Genomic DNA, 18,468 nt, shown 5'->3' with positions numbered 1-18,468 from the left:
GGAAAAAGATGCGATGTGTACAGTGCATATGGATTTTTTTTATCTTTTATCTGTCTCTCTGGCTGCTTCACATTTAGGACAATGGGAAGTGAAATGCATTTCATCCTCAATGGCACCTAAATTGCCTTCTTTCTACAGTCGGTGCTGCCTTGGTGACCAGGTTTTTGGATGCTCTCTCTCGCTCTCTCACTGCTCAATAAAAAATGACATGATTTATGAAAGATGTCATCAGTATTAGCACAAAGGTACAGAGGAGCAGAACATCTCACCACGCAGGGAATGACTTCAATTTATCATCTGATGACTGGGGTACTGTCGTGGTGGACCATAGAAGTAGCAGTGTTTGTTGTCTGTTTCTGTCTCTTTGAGCCTGTGTGGCATAAATTGATTCACTGATTAAGTGCGTGATGGACCACACTACGGATTGAGCAGAGTATGACCGTGTTGGCAGCTTCTCCCGCCTTTCAGCAAGTGAAGCAAACTCAACCAAACAAAGCAAAGTTTGCTTTCATTGTAGCGTTAACTACCTGAGAAGAGCTTTTGCTGCGCCCTAGATGATCTGTTGTCGCTCTGATGAGGCTTGTCAGCAAACCGTCTTTCAGCAACTCTCTGAGGCTTCTTCCCTTGTCATTTCTCTGCACCAGCATGAGGCAAAGAGGAGCCATAAGGTTGTCTCTCTCAGAGCTCGTTTTTACAAGCTCTGAATTTAATGAGCATCTTCAGCAGAGCGGTCGATGGCTTGCTGATGAGCAAGAACTCGTTTGTTTTGATCATTCGCTATTTGGAGGACTTCAAAGTTGGTATGCTTGATAGATTTTCTATGGGATGGAGTGGCACAAGATCTCCATGGTGGGCAGCAATGATGAAGGAGGACGCTCTTCTGAAATGTCAAATCAAAGTACTGTACTCACAAACGAAGGCCGAAGTCAAGAAAGTCAAGGAGATGTGCGGATTTGTGTGCACTGACGAAAACTAACTTCACGCCAGTCTTTTTTTTTTTTTCTTACTGTAAATTAAACTCTCTGATTCTGAGCCAGCCTTCTGTTTCTATAGAACCATGATCAAAAACTGTGCTGCAGAGTTTAACATAAGCTTGCACAGTGGGAGGCTGCTGCTGCTGCAATGTATGAGTCAGATTTTATAAAATCCTCCAAAAGTTGTTTAGCATCCAAGCTAAACAAAGGAGGACCTTGACCGATGATCTAATGCTGTTTGTTTGTTCTCCATTTTGTCAAACCGATTAGTAAAGGACAGAAAAGTTTGTCTTATAGTCATGACTTGCTATCCAATAATTACAAAAAGAAATGACAGCAGGTGTATTCCGTGTGTTCTGTATTCTGTGATCTGATCACACGTTTGTCAGCTGTCACCATATGGTCCTGTAATATTGAGTCAGGATCACATATTTTGATGGCTTGGGTGCCTCTCTGATGTTTAGTGGAAAAGCATCAATGCACCACCCTGCACTGCTTTAATGAACAGAGAGTTTTTTCTGCATTCTGGGTAAAACTATAGAAGCCCACAAAGTGTCAACATGCTTGCTATGCTGACCGTATTGTCACTGGTAATAGATACTGCTTTATTTCAGCATCAACCTCATAGTACAGCAGTAGGTCATCAGGATATCTGACAGGTTAATTATTCAGGGCGTAGAACATCACACCAATAAAAAAAAAAAAACTCATCCACATTACACGGTGACATTAATATGTCCTACTGTCAAACCAATGGGGAAATCTGAAGTAATTGAATCAGGTAGCATCATCGTTCATCCTGCGTCTCCTCAAACAGCGATGACTGATAACCACCTCAACCCTTTCTCATAATTAGCAGATCAGGATCTTACAATTACAAGAAAACGATTTCATTATGAGATAGTTTCTCATATTTATGAGATAGTAAGTCATAATTATGAGATACAGAAGTTATAATTATAAGATTAAGGCCTCCAGTGTTTGGTGAACGCAATAAGTTTACATAATAAACAAACTGAAAGAAAAAATGAAGTAAGAAAATAAACTGAGTGTGCATTTGCTGATAGTTACACGGATTAAGCTAAATTAACACATAAATAATCCTAAATTCAAATCAAGTATGCACTGTTTTGATTGGAACTAAAGTCAAATTATTTTATGTCTCTATTCAGCTCTGTGAGTTGCTGTTTAATTTCCCCATTATCCAGCTATATCCAAGTAATTTTTCCAAATAAAGTTAGCATAAGCTTACACAACAGTCACAAGAGACACTATATTGGGCTCATTCACAAACTGTAAACTGATTTGGTGAAAGTCAATTTTTAGTGTTTTGCATGTCTTAAAAAGTCAGCGGTGCAAAACAAAAGCTGTACGAATATGAAAATGCTTACTACTACCATTTTTCTAACTCTCTCACAACAGTCAGGATTTCGTTCAGCTTCTAAGTGGAAACGGAGGAGCTAAAAGCCATCCAGCTAAAACGTTGTATAATCCTGAACCTGCACTGCCTGCTGCTGCCAGGTGAGCCTTCAGAATGAGCAGCCGCCTCACAGTTTTCAAGATCTGCTTCTGCTAACGTTAAAATGTCTCAGCCATGAACAAAGCTCCCCAAATGCTCACCTGTCGGCTGCAAGAGTGAACAAAAGAGTCTTCATGCACTCCTAGCATCGGAGGTACTAAAGAACAATGGATTACTATTTTTCATGTCAATGTAGCCACTATAATAGGAACATTCTTAATGTTAACACATTGTGTAGCTAATGTGGCTGATTAGCTTTGATAGTATGTCAACAGGTCAGAGCTCTGTGGAAAGAGATGCTGATGGACGTTCAGATGGCCTACTTGAAACCAATAAACAAGGACTGAGTGTGATCGTGTATTTCTTTTGTCACCTTTCGTGCTTTAGTGCAACCTAAAATTAGTCGGTGTTTAAATGTGTTTACTCCTCTGCTGCTCTTTGTGCTCACATACTGTATTTCAATACAGCTGGCTTCCCAAAGGTTGCTCTTATTTACATATTTTTTTCCTGTTTTTGTTATCAGACAACAGAATGAGTTTTAAAACAGTGACTGAAATGTAATCCATTAAGACTGCATGTTAACCAGCATTCACTTCAGCCATTTTCAAGCCGCTACTTTTGATCTTTAAAACACTGACTTCAAAAAGTCAGCATTTTCTGAAACCCGCGCCATACACACAAGTTATAAACGATGGCTGTGCACTGTCAATATTATCCCATGAGAGAGATAGTTAGAAGAGATAAAAAGTCCTGGTCTCAAACGTTTGTACTAACCTTTGTCAGCTGCAATGTTGTCAACTGTCTTGCTCTGCAAATCCCAGACAAAGAGAGAGTCTTCTTCCTGAAAGGAGCACAGACAGCAGCAGCTCAGGTGGATTTCAAGCTATAGACACTGAAACAGTCCATTTATAAACCAGCGGTTGTATAGTTATGGTGAACTAAACCTTCTTTGCAGCGTTCTGAGCTAAAAATTTAAAAGATACATCCAAGAGTTCCATGTGAATTTCCCAAAAAGAGGATATGGGACTTTTATTATTCACATGGGGATTTTAGTACTACTTCAATTTTTTTTCTGTGAATCCCTTATTTGTTCATTTATTTTGCAGCTTTTGCTTTTCTTCATACGTGCTGTTCAGCCTGCTGGAGGGTTTAATGCGTAAACACTAAAAGAAGCCTTTCATTTGTCTGCCAGTTAATCTGAACAAATTCATTAGGACAATTTGTTAAGATTAACTACAGAGCAGAGGTAAACATTTTGTGTTCAATTTAGGTTTTGTTTTTTTATTCATTTCAGTTATTTTTATGATTTTTTTTGTCTTTATTCCAAGGTGAGTCTCTGATTTGATTCACTTATGGTTACTTTCCTTCTAAAATGCACTTAACTGTGTTTTTCCTTTTACCTGGACTACAATACATTTATTTTTATGTCATTTGCTGATATTTAAAAACACAATCTGTAGCTCAGTGGCAACAGATGTTCCTTACAGCAGCACTGATGTTTTTCTCCAAGTATAAAAACATGGCTGCATTACATCAGTAGGCAGACTGTTGTGAAGAATATTTTATTTCTGCACATAAATCAGTGCCAGTGCTGTTTCCTTTAACTAATGACACTGAGCAGCACATAATGTAGCAGCCTTTGCTTGAATCTTCACATAGAACAATCCTCTATAGCGTCATCCATGTACATCCACTCATCCATTCTCTCTGAGATCTCTGGATCCTCTTTTCCTTTTATCTGTCCCTTCCCCACTCTCTCCCCTCTCCTCCCCCTCCCTCGGCCCACAATTCAGATTATTTTAATTCATATTTCATCCTTCACTGTTTTATTCTAACTTAATCTATTATTCACGGCCCGTTTTAAAAATGTAACAGTGCGAAGGTCACTGATCCGTGCTTGCTTCTCTCTGGCTCATACAAGACGCCGCGCACACAAACACACACACGTGCACCCACAAATAAACAAACCAATACACTGACACACATGAAAACTCTGAAATGTCTAAAGAAATTATTCATGAGGCATGAGAATAAGGCTTTTCAGAGTGGCCATGTGCAAGATGAGCGAGGGACAGATACCAAGAAAGAATGAATAACCAGAGAAGAAATAGAAAGAAAAACACATCATACTGTTACTGAAAAATTAAGCTGGCAAAGTTCAATTCTATTTAGTCCCGTAACCAATAATACTATAGTAGAGGATTATGTGCACTGTAGGCCACTGGTAATGGAGAAAGAAAAGCTAAAAAACTGCTTTCTTCTACACTGCAGCCTGTAAAAAGTCCAAGTTTTTCACCTGAATAAAACTCTATTTCCAAGAATTAAACATACTCTCAGACCAAAACAAAATTCAACATTTACTTAGAAAAAAAAGAAGTTAAAATATGTTAGAAAATGTCCCAGCCTGAAGGTAACCCAGCGGGAAAACACCTAAAAGATACTAAGCCTCTTGATTTTTATTTTACCGCCTTTTTATTCTGAGTCCTTACTTTTCATGGGAATTTTTTTAAAAGATCTGTTCTTTGCAGTGGTTTGGTTTTCTTCTATTGTACACTTGCATAGTAGAGTGAGTTGAGTTGTTCGTCCTTCGACGACTACAACTTCTTGAGTCACTGGGTCTTGTGGGTGCAAAGATGGCTGATCAGCCCGATCCTCGCTCGAAAAAGTCTCGCACAGTGTGAACAGGCAAATGCAGGGGTCGAGTCGGACCGAGCGGTGGTACTCGCTCTGCTTTTGCGACGCTGGCGTTTCTGCTCCTGCTCCTCCACACTCCTCATTTCATATCCTGACACACCAGAGCTGACCACTGCGTCATTCATCACGGTCTTGTGCCGTTGCTTCCCAGGTGTCAGGGTTGATGCTGCAGCACTTCAGGGACGCTTTCAGTGTGTCCTTATATCGCTTCCTCTGCCCTCCTTGGGAGCGCTTGCCTTCCTTCAGTTCACCATATAGCAGTCTCTTTGGTAGTCGCTCGTCAGGCATGCGATGTACATGCCCTGCCCATCCGAGTTGGGAGTGCTTGAGCATTGTGTGGACGCTCTCCATCTGGGCTCGCTGGAGCACCTCTGTATCTGGCACTTTGTCCTGCCATGTGACGTGCAGCAGGTTTCTGAGACACCTCATATGGTACTTAGTAGAGCACATGTGCAGTGACTGAGCATACATTTGTGTCTTGTCTTCTTCTATTCCGAATTGCTACCCAGCAATACATTTGTTAAAAATTCACATTTGTTTAGTGTCAAGGCCAAATACATGGAAGTATACCATAAGTGTCCAACCTGTTCTCGTTCTGGGTGTCAAATGTTGCAGTTTTGTCAAAGCTGATGGAGTCGTAAAGATAAGCACAAGATGCTCTTCAGCGTTGGTGCCACAGATATCAATTTTCCAGTTTAAAAGCCTCATAAGCAGGTTGAAGCCAACACAGGACTTTCCCCCAGGAGTTTGAGGTTTGTGACCAGTTAGTTTCATCATATTTTATAGCTTGCTTGTTTTTTGCTTTTTGTTGAACTTCACACACCAAAACTACTTTGTCAGGCTTAGAGAAAGTCAAACACACACTTTCACAACATTAAGCGCATGTCTCTTCACATGAACAGTAACAACAGCGATGACAACATCTGGCCATGGTTTAATGGTTCACAGACTTTTATATGTCTACTGAACTACCCTGCATGTTGAAAACACACACGAAAGGATGCCCAGTGTGTTCAAGTGCCACGACGAGCGGTTCTGAAAAAAGAAGTGAAAAGAAGGAATCGAGACTGTACTCAAACATACACACATACTTTTTTTTTATGCATATTCTGTGTTGAGCAGAACAGGCAGGGAATGGGAGAGGAGAGATGAGTGGGCAGTCAGTGTAGTGAGAATTTACCTGACTGCTGGTATAAAAATCAATTACAATATTTCACCAAGGCTTGCCAATGTCTTATATTTAAAAATAAAAGACTGGGATGCAAATCATGGACGGATGCTTGGTCACTTGGGGAAATGAGAACAGGAAGGCTGAGACACACATTTTCTAGTGAGTGGCAATGAAAGTAGACCCATATGGCAACAACAATGAGAAGCAAATGAAATCCTTAAGAAAGAAAACAATGCGCCTTGCGTAGTCACAAATTAGCACAGGACATGGTGAAAAGACCAGATGGAAAAAGCTAATCATGTATTCTTCAAAGGCAAGTTGAAATTTTAGCATCAGTCCACAATGTCTTCAGAAGTAATTATATTGCAATAAACAGCCGGCTTTATAATCAAGAACAGTGTAAATGCTGGCTGGATCCATCACTTGCAAACATTGTACAAATTATATCAGAAGAGATGAGGCAAGCATTCTTGGTGAGCATCAGAGTGACCTGACCAAAGCTCCCTGTTATTGTGGATAAAAGCACCTCTTTCAGCAAAAACTGTTGAAATTCCTATTGATAGCTCAGAGCCACTGACCTTCCTCTTAGATCTTCTTCTGCTAATACAACTGCAGATGGAATCACTGGTGAACTACTGAGCCGCCTGCTAAAACACGGCCTTGATGAGGCTTTTCTCAAAGAATACTGGTGGAATTCTGCTCATATAAAGCCTCGGTTATGATGGGGGAAAAAAAGTGAAATAAAATGTGTACTCAGAACTGAAAAGTAACTTCTCAGGCTTTATCGGCTGCAGTAGTCCGAAACTAGAGTTGTCCGTTTCAGATGCAGACAAGCACTGCACAGCGAACGACCACCTTATAGCTTTTTGGCAGGTTTTACTGCCTGTATAATCAGTTACCAAAGAACTTAAGAGAGCTTGATGCTGTAGTCTCTGAAGTAGGTTTATGTTTAAGCAGGATCGGTTGAGTCGTAGGGATGAGGTGGGTGGCTTCATCTTTCAGAACAGCAAACAGTACGATGTACGCTGCACTCTACAGTTGTCTCACAGCTGCAAGCAAAGATGTGAGCGGAATTCAAGTGAAAGATGTGTCTGAGGGGTTAGCAGTAAATTCAGTTGCTAATGTTTTAAACATTGGGCTGATGATGGACACACGTGGAAACCTGTCTGAGGCTCTGCAGTCCAGGGACATTAGACTGCCTCGGTCTGATTAAAAGGCAGCTCGATGTCTTCAGTAACATGTAACGCATGCAAGGCTGCACAGGAAAGGTGCATTTAATGACTTAACACTACAGAGTGACAGCAGGTAGCAGGTAAAAGATCCCAGAAGCAAACGAAAGTGGTCACAAACGAAGAAGAATCGCTCTCTCTCAATGTCAATGGGTGCTTTTTATTATACTAATGTGTCTCCTCTTTTCTCTAACTTGTGCTTTAGCTTCTCTTAAAGCAAATGTGAATAAGAGATGTGAGGAAGACATGCAAAGACGATGGAGCAAATGAGAAACCTTTTGTTCCACGGCGCAATTCTTAAGCAACTCCTTTGAGGGGCTGCACGGCTGTATCACCTGCCAAAGCAACCCAGCACAACTACAAAGGATCAGCATCCATGCACGATGCCGCTTGATGAAAGTCTTCCAGCATGCACCTTTGTTCCCTCGCTATAGGCTCCTCTCAGGGCTTCCTCATCTCCTGGAGATACATTCGTGTAATTGGAAGATCTTCTATGATGAAGGGGGGAATGATTCATGTGTCAGAGAAGGAACGCTAGAAAAACAAAAACACTCAAAGTGTTGGAGAATAACACATGGCTAACCCTCTACCATGAATGTTTGGGGAAAAGAGAGCTATGCAATCTTTTGAATATGGGATTCTCCAGTCTTCAGCAAAGTTGTAGGCATTTTACAGAGAATGCCAGGATTCCATTGCTGTGAGCAGTGTAGACTGAGAGGCTCCTCAGAAATGAATGCAGCTGTGGCACCATTCCACTATTGAAAAGGACTCTGCCCTACAGTTCAGTAAAATGGTCGAACCTTGTCGTACCTCTTGGTATGCCACAAAATATGTCAGGAAGTGGCACCAGAAACCTGGCGGACCAGTTAGCAAGTAGATAAAAACGCACAATGGCACAGCCTGCCCAAATCAGTAAATCTGGGATCTGATGGGCTAACTGATACTTGTGCAGTGAAACACTAAGCACAACATTTTTAGGAAGTCCTGGAGTCTGACTGTGTTCTCTGGCAAGACTGGACAACACTGGTAATTGAAACTTTTACTGCAAAAGTAGTTTGATGCAACTACTAAAAGCTGCGTCTATGCATTTTGCGTTTCCTTTAGTGCTGCCCACACCATAAAGAATGACTTTCATTACCGTTTTCGGGTCTGGAATTAAAGGGTTCTCTTACAACTTGTCATTTTATTTACAGTTTGTGTGACACGGTATCAGTCAGACTTCGTACTGTGATTTCCACCCATGGAAACCCTGAAACCACAGAGCTCCCACATAACACATCCCATTTAACCCCTGGGTAACGGGTTGGGCAGATGCTGCAAACTGAGCCAGCAGATGGTGGAGTTGGAAGGAAGGAGGAGTAACAGGAGTGAGAAAGAAAGAGGGAAGGTGCCATGGACATAAAGTGAGAGATGATTGCACGGAATAAAGGGAGAGCAAAGCAGGAGAGATGGAAATTGTTTGGAGAAAAAAAACTGAAGGAACTTAGGAGGATGAGGGAGAAGCAGAAATATGCTGTATGCAAGTAACAAACATCCAGGTTCACAGCCACTCAAACACACCCTCATATTCATACTGAGGAGCAGATCACAGAGCAGTTAAACAAGATCATCAGAATTAATAATTTAAAGAAGTGAGTGACATGCCTGCAGTCTCCCAATGTGTTTCACTTTGAAGCACTCAGTCTTTCACATAATGTACAGAAAGTCTCACCCCGACTTTCTCCCTCTCTGATCTGCATCTATGCACTGAATTCTAATTGCCTCTTTTACTAGCCAATTAAATGGCAGTATCTGTCACCATGACAGCTCATTAGCAAATCAGCATTCAGCTTTCAGGCAGTGCGTTTTCAGGCGGTGTGTGTATGTCAATGTGTTTGTGTGTTAGCTTCCCCAGTACGCTACAGCCGATCGCTGACCTCACCACGTGTGTGTCTGGGAATGCTGCTATTAGCAGAAAATGGAAAAGGTTTTTCATTTTTTATTTTTTTACTGCGACTGTACATGCAGATAGACGAGCGAACTGTGAGCTCTGGTTCGTGGCACTTTATATCTGCAGCCGCTCCTGAATCCATTTTCATTTGTTTGGAGGAGAGATTAGCACCACGCCTGGCAAAACATCGTCAGGCAACGCAGGGAACCGGGTTTGACACCCTGCCAGAGAGGGAAAGACCCAGCAGAGCATGCTGGGAGTAATGACTAAGAACAATGGCGTTTTGCCTCATAACCAAGGGAGTTCAATTATGATCTCTACTGCTGCAACTCTGACTGTACTTTATATTAAAGTCCAAATGAGATTAATTTGCTCTGTTTTCTTCTGCTGCAGTGTTCAGCTCATCTTTAGAAAATTACAAAAAATCTGCACCCAAATGAAAGAAAGTAATAATTTATCCTCTGGTTTCACAATTACATTGTCTGTGGATATACCAATTTAAAAATCCATTACATACAGCCAGTCAACACATTTCTGTGTTTGCAGGAAGCACTCAGTATTATTTTTCTATCGAACTAACAGCCACAGCGTGCTCTTTGCAACCACTACTGGGTCAGTCCATGCCATTTCAGATAGCAGTGCTGCTCTGCTTTTTCAGTCTATTTATTTGTTATTCGGGACCCAAAATCAAGTTCTTTAAAATATTGTGCCTGCATTTTGAGAATTTCATCTGTTTACAGACCCGACAGTCCTACAAAACTGTCCTTACTGGGAAGCCATTTTAAAGGTTCAATTTCTCCAGAAATGTAACTCCCTGAGCCAAAAAAAAATGGTAAAGACACAGACAGAATTGTTTCCAGCAGATCCAAATTATTAAATGGTTTGAGCAGATGTCGCATTATTCATTACAGGCCCTTGGACATGAAAACATGTGCAACATTCTCAAATGACAGTGGTGCCTCAGAACACTCCTGTAACTGCATATATATGTACCCATGTTTTCTGCTAAAAACACATTCGTTGGTCGACATTTCATTAACTTTTTAGGCGCTTAAGATTTGTAAAATTTACTGTATGTCAAATATGGCAAGTATTTTTTGCTATTTTCAAATGTCTAAATGGTGGGTTCATACTAAGGACTTGTTGTGCTCAGGGGTCTGCACAGTGTCATTACATGTGTATTATATAGACAAATTTAACAACATACAAGTCCTACTTTGCTATATTTTAAGTTCCTATAAATATACTTGCTATGAACACTGAATAGAGAAACTGATAGTAATTCAGCACAATAAATCTTGTTTACTGAAACACATCATGGCAAGTGTTACAACAGCACCAAGATCAATGCTGCACTAAAAGCAACAGATGACAACAACACAAAAGAGCCCTCATTCTTCTGTGGATTCACATTTCTTTTATTTGCAGAAAGGAAATTCTGACAAGCCATTTCAGTGTCTGTTGGTCTGAATGTCAAGCCTTTCCATTTAAGAGAAAGTAATTTAAAAACTGGCAACTGTTGGAGTCACTCAACCATATGGATGCTGCTGGAAACTATTTTGTCTGTGTCCTCACCAAATTTCATGTCTGTGGGAGTATTACTGGAGATTCTGAACCTTTAAAATTTCCTGCTAGTGAAGATGTCTTTTGGAGAGTGAAAATGAAAAACTGCAGTGGTCTGAAACCTTGTGATATTTCTCAAAATGCAACAAAAATAATTCACAGAACTCAATATTGGATTCCAAATAACAAAGAAAAACTCTGAACAAAACTTGAGATTGTGCAGGAGCATATTTCCTGAATTCTGTCTTGATTTGATACAGACCGACCTGAATGTGATCTTTTTATTTCACAGTTGTTGCTCTGCTCCTGGCTTGCTGAACAGTCACCAGGGTGGCAATGACACCAAAGGCAGCGTGAAGCCAACAGAGGAGTCAGCTGGATGCTTCTAACAGATTGGTGGCCATTTAGACGTCGAAGAGTCATTTTTGTTGAGCTGAAGCCAGAATTTCTACCACTTCTTCATAATTCCACTAAACCATTTGGTTCATGGCGTTACCATGAGTTCAAACTGTTACAAATTTGTTTGTGAGGAATCATACTTTTCCATCAGATTGGTGTAGCAGATGGCGGTCAGAACTCTAAAACCTAAAATACACATCAGGCTGAGTCGCCATCGCCACAGAGACAAGGCAGAGGTATGAATAGGCTCGTTTGAGATGGCTGTGCCTCGCCTGGAAAGCAGACGAGAGCAGGCGGCAGCAGCAGGGGGCAGAGCCAAAAAGCTGCAGTAAAGTCGGACAGTTTCCAGCAGCATTCAATCTGTGCAGAGAGTTACAGAAACACTAATATCCTGTTAGATCTGACTCTGATTTCATAAAATCATCAGCTACATATATCAGTTTGTACACAGTCTCCGGTGGTTTTAATTATGACAGAGGAGCTGAATGGAAAGCCTCAATTTTTTTGTGGCTTCTCATGTAAATTACTAGCCTAGCCGGGATAGACAACCCACGGCAACGAATTTAATTCTCTGCCAGGGTGGGTCTAGTTACCCTCCATAAGGCTCGAGGTTGGATGCTCCTAAAACTGGCCGGACCAATCACCATGAAGTGTAGAGTCAGAAGGCGGGCGTAACTAAGTGATGACAGAGGCGCGACAATTCTGACAGCAACAACCGGAAACAACTAGCCTAGCCATGCTAGACAACCCACGGCAACGAATTTAATTCTCTGCCAGGGTCGACAACAAAAACGACAACAGTCGCTGAGCTCCATTAGCACCGACTCTGAATAATCTTTCTGTTAACATGTCTGTAATACACTTGAGCTTCACCCATTGACTGAATAAATAAGGCTTCACCGAACTCCCGCATCTTCTGATTTCCGGCGCTCTAGGAGCCTATTTGTTGCGCTGATTGGTTGTATACCTACCCAATTGCTGCAGAGTGATTTGATAGACAACCTTTTAGCCCACCTCCCTCCCTGTCGAGCGTGCCTAGACCCTTGCGTCTTCAGAACATGGGTCTAGCGCGGCTAGGCTAGTAAATTACAGTTTTAAGAATGTTTATATCCACTGTCAGAAGTTTTCATGCTACTAAATACTTAAAGAATTATAATGTACATATATACAGCATCTTTGACTGAAAAACTTCACTATCAACCACACAACATGTAATCCATTTAAAATCAAACAAAATCTAAATCTCTCCAATTCAACCAAAACTAAAAGTTTCAACCAAACATCACGTGTTGAGCCAAGAGCCGATTGGATAATCAGCTCTTAGATCAGGTAAGAGCCGGATATTCCCCATCAGCATCCGTGGCACCTCTCTTTAAAAACTGCTGCCGTCCAGATCTCATCGGATTATCATCACCAGATTATCATGTCAAAGCAATTCAGGATCAAGTATGATGGAAATCTCCCCAGCATGCATTGTGCGGTTACCACTGGTGATTGATTCTGCAAAGGTCTGGCTCATCTCAAATGAGTCTGACAGGAAACCCATAGAGCTGAAATGAAAGCAGTAAAACACCTCATCATTACCGCAGAATCCACAAGTGAATCAATTTAAACTGCAGAAGCTGAAATTGTCATCAGAAAAGTTATGTGAACGTTTCCTACAAAAATGCTTTCAGGGGGTCAGAGGTCACTCCTCCACTCTTGCAGCTTTTTATGATAGAAAAACATCTTTTATTGTACAGTTGCTCACCTTTTGCACTCGCAATACAAGCAAGACAGTGTAATGACCATTCACGCCTCAGACATTCTGCAACTGCCAATCACAGGTAGGAAATTAAAGAAAAGTTTCAACACTGACAAAATCCTAGAGGACTAAAATAACTCCACCCACTTCTCCATGTCCACCAAACTATTCCCGTTGTCGGCTTGGAAGCTACAATTATGAACACAAGTTCTTTTTGCATTGCGTGCCCGAGTCCCTGCCTGCTCTGTTGTCAGCCCACCCACTCTCAATCTCAAAAGACATGTCTTGCTTTCCAAATAAAAACCATTCAACTTTTATTTGGAAATCACACTGACATGATTTTCGGTTGCAGAAAAGACTGACTTTTCTAAAATTCACTGGGATTTTACCATATATTTATGCATAAATCATCACAGCGCCGCTATCCATGTGTGCTCTTTTGGATGTAGTGGGAAGGAGAGAGTCATTAAGTCCAAGTACCAGCTTCTAGTCTGCCTGAAAAATTTTCCTGCTAGCTGTCTCCCCCTGTAAGTAGTCCACTTGTTCCTCTCTCAGTTCGGCCCAGCAGTCTGCTCAATTGTTCTCATCGCACTCTACGCCTCCTTCAGACTGTTTTCTCTGCAGATTGTTCTCTGTCCTCTCCTGGTAGGTGTTCTTCCCATCCTCCATTCTCCTCTTTAGCTCCCTCTGGACAGACTTAACTTCCTCCCTGTCCCAAAGCCCTGAGAGCTCTCTTCTTCCTATTTAGAAGGGATTTGACGCCCTTTGTGGTCCAGAGTTTGTCCTTTAGAAAACCGATTTTTGTTGGAATCTTAAGCGTCCACACAGACGCTGAAGTAATCTGTAGTGCCGTGGGAGAGTCTTTTGACATCCCACAGAGCAGGTTGAGTCTGTGCATTCATTAGCCGTCCTGTAGACCGTCATACACTCCTGAGCTCCAACACTCACAGTCTGGAGATGTTTGTGCTTGACAGCCAACACGGCTCAGGATCACTTAGTGAGCCTGCAGTTTGGGGTCAGACAGACTACAGCTACAGCACCTACAGCTTATACAAACATACATGTTCTGACTTATCTTGTTATCTCGCATTAAAACAATGCTTTCATTAAATACAGTTCACATGGGAAATTACACATACAGCACATATGTTGTTTAGTGGTCAAGTGGAATGACATTTAGAGGAGTCAGACAGAGGCTGCCATGGCCAGCTTGGTGCGCCCTGAGCTTGCCCGCGGCCAACCTGATTTTTTTTTTTTTTTTACCGCAAATCAGATATCCCACGCTGCAGACCTCCCACTGATGGAGGCCAGCTGAGTCTGACTCACTCACACTGCTCCTGGGCTTGCTGGTCACTGTGTTTTTAGCCTTTACAGACATTGGGTCTGTGAGGATAACAATAAACATCCAGCACCTCTCTCTCTCCCTCTGCTGTCCTCTCGATTCGCAGTCAAGGGGACTTCATAGGAGCAAACACACTGCTGATGCATAAGGAATAACTAAAGAGTGCTCGCTCTCTCTTCATCGCTCTCTTTTCAGTGCATGTTTGTGCGTGACACTTCAGTAGTAGTTTCTATGTTTAGCTAATTTGCAAGCAGTAATGCATCAGAGCCATGGTTTTTAGCTCTTCTTTGTTTTTCTGTAGGCTCATCACCCATCTCTCCCCTCATGTTTCCCCTCTGTTTCCCCTCTGTTTTTTTTCTCCAGACAGAAGCTACCAGACCTCCTCCGTTTCCTCCTCCACTGCATGCTGCTGCACCTGAATGATTTTCATTTGTGTTGTCTTCGCTGAGTTTTTAATGTCAAATGACGTAAATGACGGTCAGGTGGGCCGAGGCTAAAAATGACTTCAGAGGCAAAACTGTCTTTGTGGTTAACGGTATGTGCTTGTGTCTTTATCGCCTGCAGTGATTATAGAACTCTTGCGATGCTTGGGCTAAAAAACTGATGCCTGCAGTGGAGATCAGAGCAGGGGAGGCTCAGGGATGTTGACTGAACGTCTGCCTGTTCACTGTCCAGCAGGTTTATGTGGCTGCATGGATGCACTCAAATACAAATACACATGTTGTTGGTATCATTCAACCGTCAGTAGCATTCAACAGCTATTCATGTGTAGCAGTCTGCTATTTTGCCTTTTGTTACTCAGGCCTCCTTTCATTTCCCAGCATCCCTCTCTTCCTCGTTTGGTCTGTCTCTTCCCCTCTCCCTGTTGGTTTGGTCCATCTCCACATCCTCAGGCTCAAACAGCTCTCTTGCTAATGAAAAAAAAACAGAGCTGCAGTGTGTGGACGAGTGTGGCTGTATGCTGGGCTGTGAAGCAGGGCTGTTTATTTGCACAGTTCTTCTTCTTTTCTTTTGCTTGTGCAAGTGGCAATAGATTTAATAGACTTGGCTCAAAGTAGAGGCTTGAACGGTAGACTTCTGACCTAATGCCTTGACTTAAGACATGATGTGTCCGGTACTTGAACCCCTGATGATCTGACTTGACTTGAGATTTGAAAGCAAACCCTTCCTAGTCCTCACATAAATTTTGACTGGGTAAAATCTTGGAACACTGCCACAAGTAGAAAAAATATTTAAAATGCTAAAAAAGCTTTTCAATCTTGACTTGTGATCTGTGGTCACTGATTCAACCCGTAAAAAACTTCCTCTGTGCATCAACGTTACATATATAGATTTTTCATTTGGACATTAAAATAACCCCTTTCTGACATGCAATGGCTTAGATCTAACACTGCATCATTGATTTCTTTAGAATATGCAAATCTATGAAGTCCTCTCCTCCCGACTTGCTGCAGCTCGAGCACTGTAGCTCACCCACAACTCTGCTCAAACAGCTCAAACTTCAGGCTCCACAGTGACAAGTTGAACAATTGCAGTAATTCTGTCATACGTGTTCGACCCAGAAACCAAGTCTGAAGTCCCAAATCAACAGGATTGGCTCCAGAGGTTTGTTATGTATGAAACCCAGGAATCTGTGTTTTTAAGATTGCCATCCCTACACTGCAGTATCAAGGTGGAGGCGCTCAGCCATGATTTTTATTAGTTACATGATGATCGGCATACATTTGTCCGTCTGTTTGCCTGTCTGCTGGTAACATTGCTCAAAAACAGACCAATGGATTTGGATGAACTTTTCAGGGAAGGTCAAAAATGAAGTGATTAGATTTTGTCAGTGATGCAGCTTATAGTCTGGATGCACTGATTTGTTAAAGCTTTCTGTATCATTGCCAGATAGCAGCACAGCGTCACTGCAACTATGACAAGTGAACACCACATCAGCTGCCTGCTGATGATCACATGATTGTAAGCCTACTACAAACAGACTACTGCGGACTCATCTGTTGAAAATGATACAAGGAATAATTCTGTATTCGTACATAACGTACACATGCATAACACGCCTGTGCTCTCTGCAAGGTAATTCTTAATTAAAGATTTCATCCGTTGGAAATGAAACGACGACCGAGCAGCCTTGGCGGAGTACTGCGCTCTCTGAGTGCTTTTCTTGTTTCACTCATGATTTGTTTTCTAGCACATTATCATTACAGCATATATGGAGTCACTGAGGCTACAGTAGCAGCTGCTGAATGCTCAGTAAATCCTACTTACTTATAATGTCACCATGTCTCATTTCTACTTGTTGCAAAAGATGCAACATGTGGGAGTGGGAGATTTGAGTTTGGCTGCTGAACAATTAGTAAAGCAATGTAATACCTTTTTAAATGGGTAATGTGTACTGAATAACTGATTACAGTTTTCAAGTAACTGGCCCAGTCACATTTATGTGTTGCTCCAACAAACTAAGACATTGACAGCAATGAATCCCAATGCTCAAATTTCATCTTTTAAGTTATCAGGTTAAAAGGAGAAGGTAGTTTGTAATACAGAACAGTGGAACAACCACTGACTCTTCAACAACAGGCAGAAACAGTAAGATTACATCAGAAAGTATTAAATGATAAACGGCATGACACTTGACTTGCTCCATGACACCTACAAACACATGCTGTGACACATACACAGTACAGTGTGTTTTATCTTTGGGGACTAAAGACAAGCTTACGAAGCATTTAAAGTGACTGATGCAACATCAGAGAAAGATTTTCATATGCAGTCTCTCCAGAGTATCTAACATCTGTGTTTTGATTTTTTGCTTGCCTCTATCTTTGTGGTTTTTCACAACAACAGGTAATTTGGTGACAGAAAAAATGCTTTTAAATGGAATGTACATTAAAAATTCTTTCTATTTTTTGTGTTTTTCTGGTAATTAAAAAAGACTCATTTAGATTCAAAACAGATTTTGAAATAACAGCGCTGCTGACAGCTGCTACATTACACTGTGAGGAGGCTTTGCTGCCTAAAAGCACGTTTTTGTTAGAAGACTAGACTTTCAGAATAATGCATGAGTAATATTAATATTCCCTCAATTTGCATTAAATTATCCTGAAAATGTAGATAATCAAATTATTTAGCTCACAATGTTAGTTAGTGAATTATAAATCTAATTTGTAATTCTGCAAAGGCACGAGGCATTTGGAAATACGCTTCAGGGAAATCAAACAGCACTCGCCACTCATCATAAGGACTTGGTTTAATAGACCTGAAGAGGTGAATAAAATACTGTGAACACCTGATTATATACCAGAGTTTTTTACAACTCACTGCAAAAAGCTCAGACCAGTTTGAGTAGTTTATTCCAGTAAACTGGTTTGGTTTTCAAAGCAAAGGGCATGATTAGCTAATTGGAATACTATGTTGGGTTGCAGATTGAACTAAAAAAAAAACCTGTTAAGAGCTGAACCATCTATTCTGCCAGTATCCATCCAAGGGGCTGGAGCGTACTGCAGCCAACACTGGGGAAGGGGTCAGCTACAACCTGGAGACGTCACCAGTCCACTGCAGGGTTACAACAAAGAGACAGACAACAATTTACTGCCAACTTAGAATCACAAATGAGTCTCCCATGCATGTCTTTGGACTATGGGAGGAAGCCAGAGCAGCTGGAGAAAGCCATCACAGGGAGAACATGCAAACTCCACAAAGAAAGACCCCAACTGACCAGTAGACTCCAACCCAAACTCTTCTTGCTTTTAATAATAACAGTAACAATCATTTAAAAATGTATAAAGCACTTTCAGTCAAAGTGCTGTACACAGTGATAAAAACAATAAAAACAGATTTAAAAAAAAAAGGCATCAGTAAAACAAACAATTTAAGATTCATATGTAAAAGTATATAAGTGGG

General features: G+C 41.3%; 1 protein-coding gene and 1 long non-coding RNA gene across 2 annotated transcripts in view; one reads left to right on the top strand and one right to left on the bottom strand.

Moving 5' to 3' along the window:
* The window catches only part of LOC110961347 (protein ELFN1-like), a 144,386-nt gene that overhangs the window by 66,035 nt on the left and 59,883 nt on the right, over nucleotides 1-18,468 (top strand). The window lies entirely within an intron of this gene.
* The window catches only part of LOC127533151 (uncharacterized), a 128,404-nt gene that overhangs the window by 74,655 nt on the left and 35,281 nt on the right, over nucleotides 1-18,468 (bottom strand). Inside the window, exons 4-5 of the long non-coding RNA XR_007940894.1 lie at nucleotides 18,010-18,120; nucleotides 3,268-3,334 (exon numbers count right to left, since the gene is read on the bottom strand). This is a non-coding gene — a long non-coding RNA (uncharacterized LOC127533151). The remainder of the gene's footprint in view (nucleotides 1-3,267; nucleotides 3,335-18,009; nucleotides 18,121-18,468) is intronic.

This window comes from Acanthochromis polyacanthus, chromosome 3 (assembly GCF_021347895.1).
Source record: "Acanthochromis polyacanthus isolate Apoly-LR-REF ecotype Palm Island chromosome 3, KAUST_Apoly_ChrSc, whole genome shotgun sequence".
Taxonomy (NCBI): domain Eukaryota; kingdom Metazoa; phylum Chordata; class Actinopteri; family Pomacentridae; genus Acanthochromis; species Acanthochromis polyacanthus.
The sequence above is the reverse complement of the archived record's forward strand: the minus strand, read 5'-3'. Positions and strand labels throughout refer to the sequence as shown.